This window comes from Diabrotica virgifera, chromosome 2 (assembly GCF_917563875.1).
Source record: "Diabrotica virgifera virgifera chromosome 2, PGI_DIABVI_V3a".
Classification (NCBI taxonomy): Eukaryota; Metazoa; Arthropoda; class Insecta; order Coleoptera; family Chrysomelidae; genus Diabrotica; species Diabrotica virgifera.
The window spans coordinates 10964467-10979481 of record NC_065444.1 but is presented as its reverse complement, the minus strand read 5'-3'; the positions used below and the strand labels follow the sequence as shown (position 1 = coordinate 10979481).

Below are 15015 nucleotides of genomic sequence, written 5' to 3'. Positions count from 1 at the left end.
GTCCTATTCACAAAAAAGGAAATATGGCTGATTGTCAGAATTATCGAGGCATAGCGCTGCTAAACATAACGTATAAAATATTGGCTATTCATATTAAAAACAGATTAACAACGAAGGTTGATAAAAGCATAGGAGAATATCAAAGTGGGTTTAGAAAAGGCAGAAGTACTGTGGATCAGGTTTTCTCATTACGAGAAATACAGGCTGAAAGTTAAGAATATACTAACGACACCCTGGTTCTTTTCATTGACTTTAAACAGGCTTTCGATCGAGTGAAAAGAAGCGAATTATTCACAGTATTGCTAGACATGGATATTCCTCCAAAGCTTATTAGAATTATAAAATTAACTCTCCAAAGAACAATGAATAAAATCAAGATAAACACTACTATAACAGAAAGCTTTGAGGTCAAACAAGGAGTGCGGCAGGGTGATCCATTATCCTCTATAATGTTTAGCATATTACTAGAAAAGGTTATACAGGAAGTAAACATTAATAGAACAGGTCTGATCTATCACAAAAACATCAGTGCTTGGCATTCGCAGACGATTTGGTAATCTTGGCTAGGAGCAAAATAGAACTTATAGAAACAGTTATGAGACTCGAGGAGAGGGCAGCAACCAAAGGATTGTATATAAATGAAACAAAAACAAAGTATATGGAATGGACAAATAAGCAATTCGTTCGAAGGCAATACATAACAATGACAACAGCGAAGGGAACACAGTATAAATTCGAAGAAGTTGAGAGATTTGAGTACTTAGGAACTGTCTTCAGAAGAGATCCTAACTGTGAAGAAGAAATACAAAAGAGAATTATGTCGGGTAACCGCGCTATATTTGCTCTTAATGGATTGTTCAGAAGTAAAAATATATCACGAAGAGCAAAACTAAGAACTTACAAGACCGTAATAAGGCCGATAGTAACGTATGCTTCTGAAACATGGGTCACAACAAAAAAACACCAAGAGTTGTTATTAGTTTGGGAGAGGAAAATACTGTAAGAAGAACAAGTAAGGAACTAACTGAGCTCTATCAAGATCCTAACATACTAGCAGTAATTAAGGCGCAAAGACTTAGATGGTTGGGCCATGTGCAGAGGATGATTCCATCTAGAATTCCCAGAATGGTACTATCTAGTGCATTGGCAGGGAAAAGACGAAAAGGAAGACCGAGGTCACGATGGAGTAATGGAGTTAGAGAAGATATGAGAAGAATTAACGTAAGGAACTGGGAAAGAAAACCGACTGACAAAAGGGAGTGGAAAAGAATAGTACATCAAGTCATGGGCCTACTGGGCTCGTAGTGCTTACATATTATTATATTATTAACCAGAACAAATTGGAAATATGTTGCTCAGGATAGAGACCGATGGAAAGAGTTGGGAGAGGCCTATGCTCAAACGTGGACGATAGTAGCCTAAGAAGAAGAAGGCAGATGTTTCAAAGAGAATCGCTACAATTATTGAGAAGGGAGCCGAGAGGAGGGACAACAACCGACGACAGAAGTTGTAGTGCAGTCGAGAAAACGCCCGTGTGAAAAGGAAATGCGATTTGCATTGTTGTTACCGTAAACATGGCCTACTTTGCCCAGTGGGTTCAACTTTGCCCACTGTAAGGGTTATAATATTTGTAAAAAAAATACTTGGCAACATAACAAAGTACCACAGACGTTTACGCGCGCACTAAGAAACTTGCATAAATCCAAACAGTGTAATCTAACCTGTGTGAGTGAAGTGTAATGCTTGTAGTAAGGTACGAAATTTGAACACGTGTTTGTAGTTTTTTTAGGGTAAAAGCTAAGCACTGCTGGGTATACACCAGTAGGAATATTAACTAAATATTTGTTTATACGTCTTATTTAGTACTGTTTTAACTGAATTTGAGATGAAACGTTTATCAGGGATTACATGTTTCTTCTTTATAAAATAAAATCCAAGTGGGCAATGTTGTCCTGTCGTTTGTCATTAATTTTTTATTTTTTATTTTTTTATATAAAATGTGTTAGAGGCATTTAAAAGGAAACCACTTGATGTTGGATTTTTCCGGCCTTTAAAAAGAGCCTGGAAAAAGATCCTTACTGATTTAAAAACTAGTCAACCTAACTTAAATTCAGTTGAAAAAACCATCTTTCCTCAATTGCTAACAAAACTAATAGACGTGATTGAACCAAATTTTTAAAAAAATCATTAGTTCATTTCGTGCAACTGGAATTTGTCCCTTTGGCCCACATGAAGTGCTAAAAAAGATGCCAAATGAGAGATTTTCCAAAAGAGTAAGTTCTGAAATTGATAATGCATTATTAAATTTTTCTACAACAAAAAAAAAGAAAGGGAATACCATTAAAAAACGAAAGAAAAAGTTGCTTAATACCCGGTAAATCAGTTCAATTTGAAGAAATTGGTCAGAATCAGGAGACGAGTGACAACGAAAATTTAGCAGAAGAAATGAGGATGACTAACAGTGACGATGATATTGGTATGGAGGCAGATGAATTACATGAAGAAGAGCAGGATGAAATGGTTGAAAATATCGAGTCTGATGAAAACATCGAAGTAGATGGAAATAATCTAAAAATTGGTACTTTTGTGGTGGTCCAATTTCTTACAAAAAAAACCGTTAAACATTTCATCAGAATTATAGTAGTAATAAACGACGACAATACATACTGCACCGTAAAATTTTTAAGAAAAAATATAAATGGTTTTTTTATCCAAACATATTAGACATATCGGACGTCAATTTTGAAGACATTATAAAAGTATTAAAGGAATCTTCCAAATGTAGAAGAGGATATTTTTCTTTTAAAGAAAATTTAAGTTTTTTTCAGTTATAATTTGTCGTATTTTTTTTTAATAAAAGTGTAATATTTTTTTCTATTTTTATAATAAAAGTGTAATAATTTTTTTTCTAATTTTTTAATAAAATTTCTCCGAAATTAAAGAAAGCTCTGAAAATAGAGCTTTTTGTTGTAGTTTTTATTAAAAAATTAAATTCAAAACGTATATCGTGGGAATAGTAGACAAATTAAAACGTATGCCATGGGCAAAGTAGTCCTATTACGTTTTAATTTTGCCCTACAGTGAATTTAAAATAGGTGGGCAATGTTGAACTTTTCCGGGGCAACTTTGCCCACCTTGTATTTATATTTTTTTCTCGGCTGTGTTACAGATTTTTATAAAAAATGATAAGAACATTCTCGGTTAATATTTCGAGAGTTCTCAAAATAATTTTTGTATTTATTTATATGTGCTAAAAAAAGAAATATTTAAATAAAACTGAAATTTGCTGGGCAAAGTAGGCCATGTGTACGGTAAGTGGCGACTCAAAGTAGCGATAGACAACCACAAACGCTCGACTTTTTGCTGTCGACTTCGGCTTTAAAAAGTGGTTCGTCTGTAAGCGGCCTAAAAGACACATCTTATCAATAAAAAATTTTGTTTAAATTATAATATGGCCCACCCTCACCATGGTGGACACTCCATCTGCTCCAAAAATTAGATCAACTTTTTGACTTGACAACCTACCGAAGTAGAAGTGACCTCGCCAAGGTGACTGTTACCTCTACCTTAAGCGATACTTAAATCTAAAGTCTTAAGTCTAACCTAATTAACTATTTACAAGTTCACTGGTTTTTGCACCGGTATGATGTTACTCACTGGTACGATTTCACATGTACGATTGAATGGAGAGTGTCAGAGATTTTAATACTATTGAGTTAATATACTGTAAGTGGTTCCATCTGTTGGAGTGAAACCAAAACGTTTATCGGCTATTAGTTAGAAATTTACATAAAAATCAGGTATTTTAAATATAAATACATTTTATTCAAGGAAAAACAAATAGAGGGTAGGTTTCAAAAATTCCTGAATTATATCACGTTTTTTCACCCACAACCTGGGGTAGATTTATTTTGCAATTTTCTAAGCAACCAATAAGGATAGACATATTCAGCGAACGCCATATTGAAGTTTTTATACGATTTATGAGTTTCTTACTCTTAAATTTGTTTAAAATGTTAACTTTTTGGTAATAGACGAAAAAAGCGAAAATTTACCGTTTTTTGATCTTCATCTGTTTATAACTATGTACATCATCAAAATCGGCTGCAGGAAACATATAAGTTATTATTATAGATATCTACTACTCAAAAAATTTGGTTTCGGCCTGGAGGTTGTGTCACCAACAGGATATTTTTTTCCTTATTTCTCTGAACTATTAGACCGTTTCGACAAAATTGAACGACGCGCGACGCCGCAGTATCGTGAGTGGCCGGCTTAAGGTTAAATTGCCATTGATATTAAAAATAGTATTAAAATTGAAATGAAAAGAAACACTACAAAACATTAAAGACCACACGAAATTGAAAAATATTTGGGATGGACAAACTTCGCATCAACATCCTTAAAATAATAGTACATGAGTACTTAGATGCTTTCGTAAACCTTTTTAATGGAATTTGTCAACATGATGATAATATAGCCAATGATTGGTTAACTTCGAGGCTCATTTGTTGGCAATATAATTAAACACCAAACGGTTATTTACGCCTTCTTTCGCAGTTTTGTGTTAAACACCCTAGATGGCGCTGTTATAATCAGTCCACTGATTTTTACTAATAATACATAGGACTTAAATATTTTCTTGCCTCATTGATTAGATTGTAAGTTTAGCCATTAAGCTTAGTATGTAGTCTTAGCAAGTAATTTAGTAAGTAAGATTTGGTGGTGGTTTTTGGGTATATTGATAGTTCGTAGATATTAAGAAGCTGAAAAAGCACACCAAAGTAACGCATTAATATTCAAATAGATAAAAGAAAGGGTATTTATCTGTCTGAATAATAATGCGTCTACATATGGCCAATTTTTGTAGCCCATCTGATCGTTTAGCAATAAACTGATTGGAAAAGGGCCCTAATTAAATCCAAACATAATGGGTGGAATGCATAAAACGGAGTAGATGCTATTGCTTCAGCAAATAGTATCTACTTTGTAGCATTTTCTTTTACCTAAAAGTAGGTGCTTTTGTTGAGAAGAACTTACTACACAACAGAAGTACCTACTACTGACCTGAAGTATCTACTACAAAGCATATATAAAAGGATAAAACTGAACAATTATTATTTGTTAATCTTCTTGAGAATTAATAAATTTTATTTGATAAAAGAATGACCCCAAAGATTAAGTTTCTTCTTCCCAGTTTTTAAATGTTTCTACAACACACATTCATAAATGCTGCGATATTGTAACAAAAAAATACCCGCGCCGAAGTCGCCCATCCACCAACTTCACTTAAACTGAAGCAAATAGTACTAAACTACCAAATGCTTCAAAAGCGTAGTACATTCTTCTATGTATCTGGTAAATATTAGCAGATGCTACGGAGGAAAGTAAAGACTTTGTAAGTGTAGTAAAATCTTCAAAAATGTAGTACATACTTGAAGCATTAGCATGTACTACGTTTTATGCATCCCACCCAATATGTCTTGGTTATTTTCAGAAAGGGATTTGGTTTATTGACTTGGGAATACACAACACCTTTTCTCATTGTTCTTTAATCAGACTAGTTCCTGTTTAGTTATGTTATACCTTTCTTCTGAGCTCTTACTGGAAGGTTAAGCTCCTAGGTACTTTCGTACCATATAATCTAGAATCTAGATAGTAGCACCAATGAAATGAACAAGCAATGGAAGACACTAAAAAACTGTTTACTTTTTCTATGCAGAGAAAAAAGTTTCGAAATGTAACGAGATACTGGATATAAAGAAACAAGGAAAACAAACACAGACAACAAACTTACTTAGATTATATTTACAAGATATTGAAGATATTCACAACAAATGCTATTTAATCTACGTATAAATAAAAAAAGAAAAAAACCATGATAGCAGTACAAACAAAAGGCATACTGTAGCTTTTTTTAATTAAATGGGGACACTATAATAACGACTAAGAAAAAATAAAATGTGAAAATAATATAATGAAATTCTGTTAGAAGACGGAAGGGAAAACCTACATATGTAAGCTATATTAAAAAATAATAAAAATTAAAATGAAAAAATAAAATGCTTTAATAAGGCAGTCAAGTAGGGTATTTAGCTCCGAATTCCATCGTATTACATCTATTTACTTGATATTTCAACAGTAAGTAGGGAATAGCTCAAGAAACAAAATCTGTCCTATATACTAGGGCGCTTTTATTTTGGGGGCGGTTTCCACCCCTTCAAGTAGGTGGAAAATTTTTTGGTCAAAAGAACCACGGAAGTGGCTAGATAACCTAATTGTAAGCAAAAACTGTTCTACAATTTTTTTTTGAAAACTATAGTTTTTGAGTTATTCGGGGTTGACAATTAGCCATTTTAATTGAAAAATAACACCTTTTAGGACGGTTTTTTTGAATACCTTAAAAACTATGCATCTAACTAAAAAAAAAAAAATATTTTTGTAGCTTATAAAAAACAAAGAGATTCGTTTCTTCATAAATCTTCTAGTTACGTATAATACAAAAAGAGATATAATAGGTGAAAACGTTTGTGTTTTTTGGTACCAGGTCACATCGGTATATTCAACTTGAAATAACAGAGAAACGGTCGATTTTAGGTGTAGAATGCCACCAATACCGTTTGTAGTGCTTGAAAAGACCTTTAAAATGAGAAATATTAAATGTCGATTACATTCAAACTCAGCGAGATAAGCTGCAAGATGATAAGATGACTAATGTATTTTAAGAAAAAATAAGGAATATATTTAACCCATCATCGTTTTTTTGCAACCCACCAGAATTTAAATGCATCGTTTTCCTTCTACAATACAAGTTATTCTAGTGTTATTTCTTTGTTCAAAAAGTTGGACGGGTTTAAAATAAATGGTTTTTTAAAATAATAAGACCAAATTATAGAGCGCATTTTTAAATTTTCTTAAAAATCTTCCTTTTTCTCCAGGAAAATTTCTCCAAAAACGCTACAAAAATGTAGGGTTTTTTTAGATAAAATCTAGTTTTTATATTTCATTACTGTATTTCTTATCATTTTCAAGTTACATGGAGAAAAAGGAAGATTTTTACGAAAATTTAAAAATGCGCTCTATAATTTGACCTTATTATTTTCAAAAACCATTCATTTTAAACCCGTCCAACTTTTTGAACATAGAAATACCACTATAGTAAAAGATATTGTAGGAGGAAAAAGATGCATTTTAATTATGGTGGATGAGGGGTTTCTATTCTCATTTTTTCTTAAAATACATTAGTCATACATTTTTTTGCAGCATATCTCGCTTAGTTTGAATGTAATCCACATTTAATATTGCTCATTTTAAAGGTCTTTTCAAGCGCTACAAAAGTATTAGTAGCATTATACACCTAAAATCAACAGTTTCTCTGTTATTTCAAGATGAATACACCGATTTGAGCACGCACAAAAAAAAACAAACTCTTTTCACCTACCGTATCTCTTTTTGTATTATAACTAGAAGATTTATGAAGAGAAACGAATTTCTTTGTTTTTTTATAAGCTACAAAAATGTTTTATATAGTTTTTTTTAGTTAGGTGCATAGTTTTTAAGGTATTCGCAAAAACCGCCCGAAAAGGTGTAATTTTTCAATGAAAATGGACAAATTTCAACCACGAGTAACTCAAAAAGTATCGAGTTTAAAAAAATATATAGAACAGTTTTTGCTTAGAGTTAGGTTCCGTGAACTATTTCCGTGGTTATTTTGACCAAAAAATTTTCCATCCTCTTGAATGGGACGGAATCGCCCCCAAGATAAAAGCGCCATAGTATATAGGGTAGACTTTGAATTAGGAGACCAGTAGAGACTATTCCCAAAATTTTATTAAAATCCATGCAGTAGGTTAGAATTCGGAGGTAATATCCTTTTCTTGCTCTCATTGACTGGCGTATAAAGATCACCAAAAATTGAAAAAGATTTGGGACGGAGAAATTGCGTATCAGCATTCTTAAAGTAATAGAACATGGCTACTTAGTCAGTTGTTCTTTTAAGCCTGTTTCATGAATTTTGTCGATAATGATGATATATACCCAATGTTTGGTTGACTTCGACGTTCATTTGTCTTCCATATTGGCAGTATAATCAATCACCAAACGATTACTACGATTATTTTGTAGTTTTGTGTTAAATCCCGAGATGGCGCTGTTATAATCGGTCGACTGATTTTTACTAATAATACATAGTACTCAAATATTTTCTTGCCTAATTGGTTAGATCGTAAGTTTAGCTATTAAGCTTAGTATGTAGTCTTAGCAAGTAATTTAGTAAGTAGGATTTGGTGCTGGTTTATAGGTGTATACGCTCTGAGCTTCGCTGGTGTCGCTCCTGGCGGATTACTAATTCAACTTTCACCGGTAATTTTTAAATTTATTATTTAATTGTTATCGCTTAATATTTACAACGCTAAAATGTAATTAAATTGTAATAGATTTTTTTAAGATTTTGCTAATCATTTTGACGTTCTATTGATGAAATATTAATTTCTTACTTCGGATACTTTCACAATTATCGTGTAGATGGAGCTAAGATTAATAGATTAATTTATAATTACATATTACGGAACATTAAAAAACGTAAATTCAGTATTTAAAACGTAAGTATATTTAAGGTAAAAATATATACCACAGCTTTGACCAACTAATATTTTGTATAATTCATGTTTTTAATTTTAATTTTAAATTAATCACTTTGACATTTATGTCAAATTTCTTCTTCTCTTCTTCTTCCTTTTTTTTGGGTTTCGATTTTTTTTTAATCATTTACCCAGTACATGTTATTGGTTATGCGCGTCTTGCTCAAGGCAATGCACAACCAGGTGTCCTGTCAACTTCAGATCTATTTTTTTTTTTTTTGGTCCTATGTGGTCCTTGTCCTTCTTCTTGTTTTTCTGTAGCTAGAGGGGGAAAAGTGTTACAACATTTAAGGTTAACTTAAGACTTTTCTCGTTTGGGGGTAGCTTCCAAACATTTTCACATAGGTTTAGGGCTGGCTACCTTCGGTTAGGATTAAGGATTTTAAGGATACAAATATAATTTTTGACATTTTAGGAGATTCCCTGTATTTTCTGAAGTATTTATTTATTGTTATTGTTATTATTATTATTTTTTCAAAATTCTATAGATCTACTTGAAAAAATTTGATAAATTTATTGATTATCTTAATAACTTTATTCGAGGGTTTATATAAAATGCTCTGTAAAGATATTGGACTGTCTGTTCCAGCTTTTATTAGTTCTAGATACAAATCCATATCTTTATGTTTATTTATGGGGCACTCAAAGATGATGTGTACCAATGTTCCCATAGTACCGCATTCGCATATCGGTGTTTCCGTTTTGCCTATTTTGTGGAGATAACAAGGAGTTTTGCAATGTCCACTTCGTAAACGATTAAGGTTAGTAATATTGTTCCTACCCAAATATCCACATTTGTTATACCAAGGTTTTATAGGGAAACTATCCTGCAGTCCATAATAGTCCGGATATTTACCTTTAATTTGGGAATACCAGTTATTGTAAAATTGAGTCAAGATGTTCTTTTTTGTAACACAAAAGATATCTGTGCTGATGTTTTTTACATCATATGGTACTCTTAATTCTCTCCCAATATTGGCCAAGCTATCTGCCACCTCGTTGCCTTTAATCCCCTGATGTCCCGGTACCCATTCTAATCCTATTGAAAATCCCATATTATTTGCATCTACCAGTAGTTTTTTGGTCATTATAGTTACATAATCCATTTGGTCCCATTTGTGACTAGATATTTTGGATAAGGCACTTTTTGAATCTACAAAGATCACTGCTTTCATGATTTCCTTTTCAATACATACCGACATGGCTTTGTATACCGCTATTATTTCAGTTGTGCAGATTTGTGTGTAGTTATGGAGTCGTGACGAATATTTATAATTGATGCTTGGGATGTAAATTCCAAATCCCGATTGATTTGTTTGTGGGTCTATTGATCCATCTGTATATACGTGGGTATGATTATTATATATTCCACCATATTTAGCTATGAACCTTTCGTTCGATTCAATTTCATATTTTTCAAATTCTAGACTTTTAATTGTAATGGGGTATAGAAGAGTTTTTCTTTCTACCTCATATATAGGATTGATTTTATATCTAATTATGTTTTTTGTTTTTTTGAGTATATTTGTATATGCTAGTGAGTAATCAGGTATGACCTTGTTCCTCCAGAATCTATTGTTTGCATTTATTGCTTCGTTTAGCTTATTTAGACTCTTTACTATGATATTGTTTTTTTCCGGCATTTGTTTGAGTATATATTTATGTGCTAGTATCTCCCTTCTAACTTGTAACGTTGTTACTGAACATTCTGCTTGCAATATTAAGATGGGTGTAGAACGTAGACAACCCGTTACGATTCTCAAGGCAACATTCTGTACTTGTTCCAACCTCATCATCAAACTTTTACTGCAGGGGTTTAAAAGATTGGCTGCGTAATCTAAATGAGATCTAACTATTCCTTTGTATAAACTCAAAAGAATGTTCGGGTCAGCTCCCCATTTTGTACCACAAATTGCTCTCATGACATTTATTCCTTTGTTTGCTTTAGTTATCATGTCGTTAATTTGAATTGTCATATTCAAATTGCACTGTAAATGAAATCCCAGATACTTTATTTCATTTTTCCATGGAATTTCCATATTTTGATATATCAAATGTGGGAAGTTATAAGCCTGACTTCTTTTTCTAAATATTATTGCTTTTGATTTGTGTGCTGAAATTTTAAAGTTGTGTTTCTCAAACCACTCCTGTAAATTTATTATATGGGTATTTAAGGAATTAATTAGCTTGTATATATCAGATCCTTGCACCAGAATTACAAAATCATCTGCATATTGAAAACACTCCATCTCATGGTTTATTAAATCATGTAGGGATCTAGTATAGAGATTAAATAATATTGGACTGAGTGGAGACCCTTGAGGCAATCCAGTGGATGCTTGCATTGGGCCTAATATATTATTTGATTTGTCTTTAACGTAGATATTTCTGTTGAGCAAAAATTGCAAGATCAAGTTTGCATAAGTTATTGGGATGTCATACTTTAATAAGTATTTATATAGCAAATATATATTGACTGTATCATATGCCCTACTGATATCCAAAAAAATTCCAATTGTATTTAAATTTTTACTAAATCCGGTTCTAATATAATTAATTGTTAAAGCTAAGTTATCGTTGCACCCTTTGTTTCTTCTGAAACCTAACTGCTTAGGGCTTAGTATCGATTTTTTTTCCGTTATTTGTTCTATTCTTAATTTAATTATATTTTGCAAAATTTTGCCTACACATGACTCTAGAGCTATGTTTCTATAATTATCCTCACATAAAGGGTCTCTATTGGGTTTTAAAAAGGGAATGACAAGGGTGTTTTTCCATTCTTGTGGAAAACCTGTGTTTCTTTTAACTATTTGATTAAATATTTTTGACAATGTATCTAGCGCCACCAGGGGAAGTCTGTTTATCATGCTATATGTTACAAGATCTAAGCCAGTAGCCTTATCCTTTTTATTTATGACACTTATTATTTCTTGCCTTGAAATGTCCTCCACATCCTCGTTAGTTAGGGTAACCATGAACTCAGGATCTGTTATGTCAATTGCCAAATTATTTAATATGTTCTGAGCTATGTTTTTGTTGGGAAGTTTAGCAGGGATTACAGCATTTTGATATGTGGAGAATAGCTTAACTGTTCGCCATATTTCAGATAGAGGAGTGTCCCTTGTCAATCCATTGCAAAAGCTTTTGAAGCTATTTCTTTTTTTTGTTTTAAATATTTTTTTACTGTATGCAAATATTTTTTTGATTTCAATATAATTTTCATTGCTTGCTTCTTCCTTATATTTTTTAATTTTTTCTTTTCTTGTTTTTATTAAATTAGAGCATTCCTTATCCCACCAGGGAGGGCTTTTCTTTTTTCTTATAGATTTTTCTGTTTTCAAGAGAGGTATTTCCTCATCACTCACCATTTCCATAATTTGTGTAAATGAATTATAGTCTTCACACCCATTCTTCATCAAGTCTTCCATTTTTGAAGCATAATTCTCCCAATTGACATTCTTTGTATTTCTTTTATGACTTTTTTGTGTTACTATATTTTCATTTACAATTGCGATTTTGCAAGAAGTTGGAAAATGATCACTGCCTCCAGAATCCTCTAACACATCCCATTGGCATATATTTGCAATTTCCGAGGAAATTAGTGTTAGGTCTACCGCTGAGGCATTCTGTCCAGGTAGGGTAATCTGCGTGGGTCTCCCATCATTGCAGCAAACTAGATCCAAATCCTCTAAGGATTCAGCAATTATTCTTCCATTAACATTAACAGACACTTGACTTCCCCAAAGTGCATTATGTGCATTCATATCCCCCATTAAAATTTTATTTCCCCTGATTTTATTTATGCGTCCAACCCAACTATTTAAATTTATTTTTGCCCTAGGATGGATATAAATGTTAATAACTGTAATGTCCCAATCTATTATTTTTATTGCTAAAATTTGAATTTTACTAACATTATTATTATACCTATATACTATTTTGTGATCCAGACTATTATGAACCACAGTAGCTAGGCCACCATAACCATCCCCTCGATCCAACCTATGTATTTCATATCCTCTTAGATAGAAGTGATGATTATTTTTTAGCCAAGTTTCATTTAATAGAATTAATTTGGGTCTATGTTCGCTTATGAAATATTTCAGACTGTTATAGTTACTGCTTAAACTTTTTATGTTCCATTGGATAATAAGTGGATTCTTGATATCCATCTAAATCTAGCAACTTTTGGTTCGATGAGCTTTCATGTATAAATAGCTGGTTCAAGTAATTGATTATATGTTCCTTATGTTTCCAATCTAGTTTTTTTAATATCGCATTCAGTGTTTTTTCTGTGTCCCTCTCTAGTTGCTCTGTACGGGAACATCCAGGAGTCTCATTGTTTACTGCACGAGCTCTCTCTTCGCTTCTCCCATTTGGAGATAATAAATATTGATTGTGTACTTCTTTATTGTATGTCTTATTTGTTTCATTAGCCTTTCTTTTATTTTTGTTTGAGTTATTCTCCATTTTTCTACTAAACAGGTGTTCAGGGTTACTCTTTACATTTTCTATCCATCGCATATTGATGGGAATTGTCTCTAAATTATTTATTTGAGTTTTATGTAATGTTGGGAATTCCTCCTGGCTCATTCTGAATATATTATTCTCTTGCGATTTTCTAGTAGAAACATAAGGAAATCTCTCGCATGCCTCGTAGTATGAAAGATTGTCCAGAGACATGACAGCCTTAATATTCCGCTGTCTCACATACTCTGGACACTCCTCATAGGTACTTATATGAAAGCTGCTATTACAATGTAAACATTTCATCGAACAATCCCCTTCATGTATTTTTTCCGCGCAGTTTTTGCATTTTTCTCCCCCTCTACAAAGATTTTTTGTGTGTCCAAAAAGAAAACACCGATAACATTGAACCACTGGTATCATGTATGGTTTTACCCTAAAAGGGATCCCATATATATTCACTTCCTTCGGGATTACTTTTCCCGAAAAGGTAAATGCGACCGTTTCTGTATCAATATATTTCTCCGTGTCATATTTAGACTTCCGTTTAAATCGTCTTATTTCTAGTACTTTAATGTTGGCCGAAGCCAATCCCGAAAATTTGATTAGATCTGCATCCGATATACTAGTATCTACATTATTAACGACTCCCCTACATGTTACGTTATTTGCCGGAATAAACAATTCATATCCATCATTTCTGACCACGTCATTTAAAACAAATTTATTAGCATCCTCCCATTTCTTGAAAGCAACGCTAATTCGGTTTTTTCCTTTTTTGCTAAGTTTAAGTACATTCTCGATTTTTTTGTCATTTATGTATTTTGCTAATTTCAAAAAACTATAATTACCGACGTTATCGCCTTTTGACTCCATAAATACCTCAAAGGGACCGGTATCAGTGTACTGATAATAGAAATGTTTTTTTCCTTTTTTTATTTCATTGTTATTATTAGTGATTGAATTAGCATTGCTATCAAGTAATGGTGTATTCTTTAAACTACTATTATTTTCAGTGTTTTCTATATTATCTAACATCTCCTCATCACCGGGGGGGTTAGCCCCCCCGGTAGTATCCCCCATAATTAACCGTGTAATGCAAAGCTGTCTCTTTTTTACCTAACTAGATAATGTATAATTTATTTTATTCAAAGAAAGTACAGGAAATTTAGGAATTCAACAGATAGGAAATTTGTTAGTTACCTCTATTATGTAGTTCCTATTTTGTTTTTGTCGCCTGCGTTTTTTTTGAATTATCACTTCCACACTGAACTGTCACACAACCGAACGTTACGAAAGCTCATACAGCTATCACCTATGTCAAATTTCCGGTAAACGTTTACAGACTTGACACTACTGGCGCTCGCGAATTTATAAATATCCCCTCTACGTACGAGCTCACAGCGTATAGATAGTATAGAGAATCATATAATGTCCAAACTAACGCATTAATTTTCAGATAGATAAAAGATGTTTATCTACCTGAATATTAATACGTTTATAAATGGATAATTTTTGTAGCCCATCCGATCGTTTAGCAATAAACTGATTGGAAAAGGGCCCTAATTAAATCCAAACATAATATGTCTTGCTTATTTTCAGAAAAGACTTTGCTTTATTGATTTTAAAATTCACAGCACCTTTTTTCCTTGCCTTTCATCGGTTTCTTTTATTAGACTTCTGCTTCAAGTACTATCACCGCGACAGAGGTCGGCAATCATCATAGCTATTCGGACCTTAGAGACGGCTGCTCTGAAAAGTTCACCCGATGTACATCCGTGCCACTCTCTCAGGTTACGCAGCCACGATATTCTGCGTCTCCCTATGCGTGGTTTTTCTTGGATCTGTCCCTGCATAATGAGTTGGCACAAGTTGTATCTCACTCCATGTGTAATATACCCGAGATATT

At 32.8% G+C, this 15015-nt stretch overlaps 1 protein-coding gene and 1 long non-coding RNA gene across 4 annotated transcripts in view; both read right to left on the bottom strand.

Annotated features, from left to right (window-relative positions):
• Positions 1–15015, bottom strand: part of LOC126879961 (serine-rich adhesin for platelets) — a 960737-nt gene that overhangs the window by 765918 nt on the left and 179804 nt on the right. The gene's annotated exons all lie outside the window — the stretch shown is intronic.
• LOC126879965 (uncharacterized) lies at positions 8799–14413 on the bottom strand. The gene is made up of 2 exons (XR_007696354.1): positions 14310–14413; positions 8799–8900 (listed from the first exon to the last, which is right to left on the bottom strand). It is a non-coding gene; the product is annotated as an uncharacterized LOC126879965 (long non-coding RNA).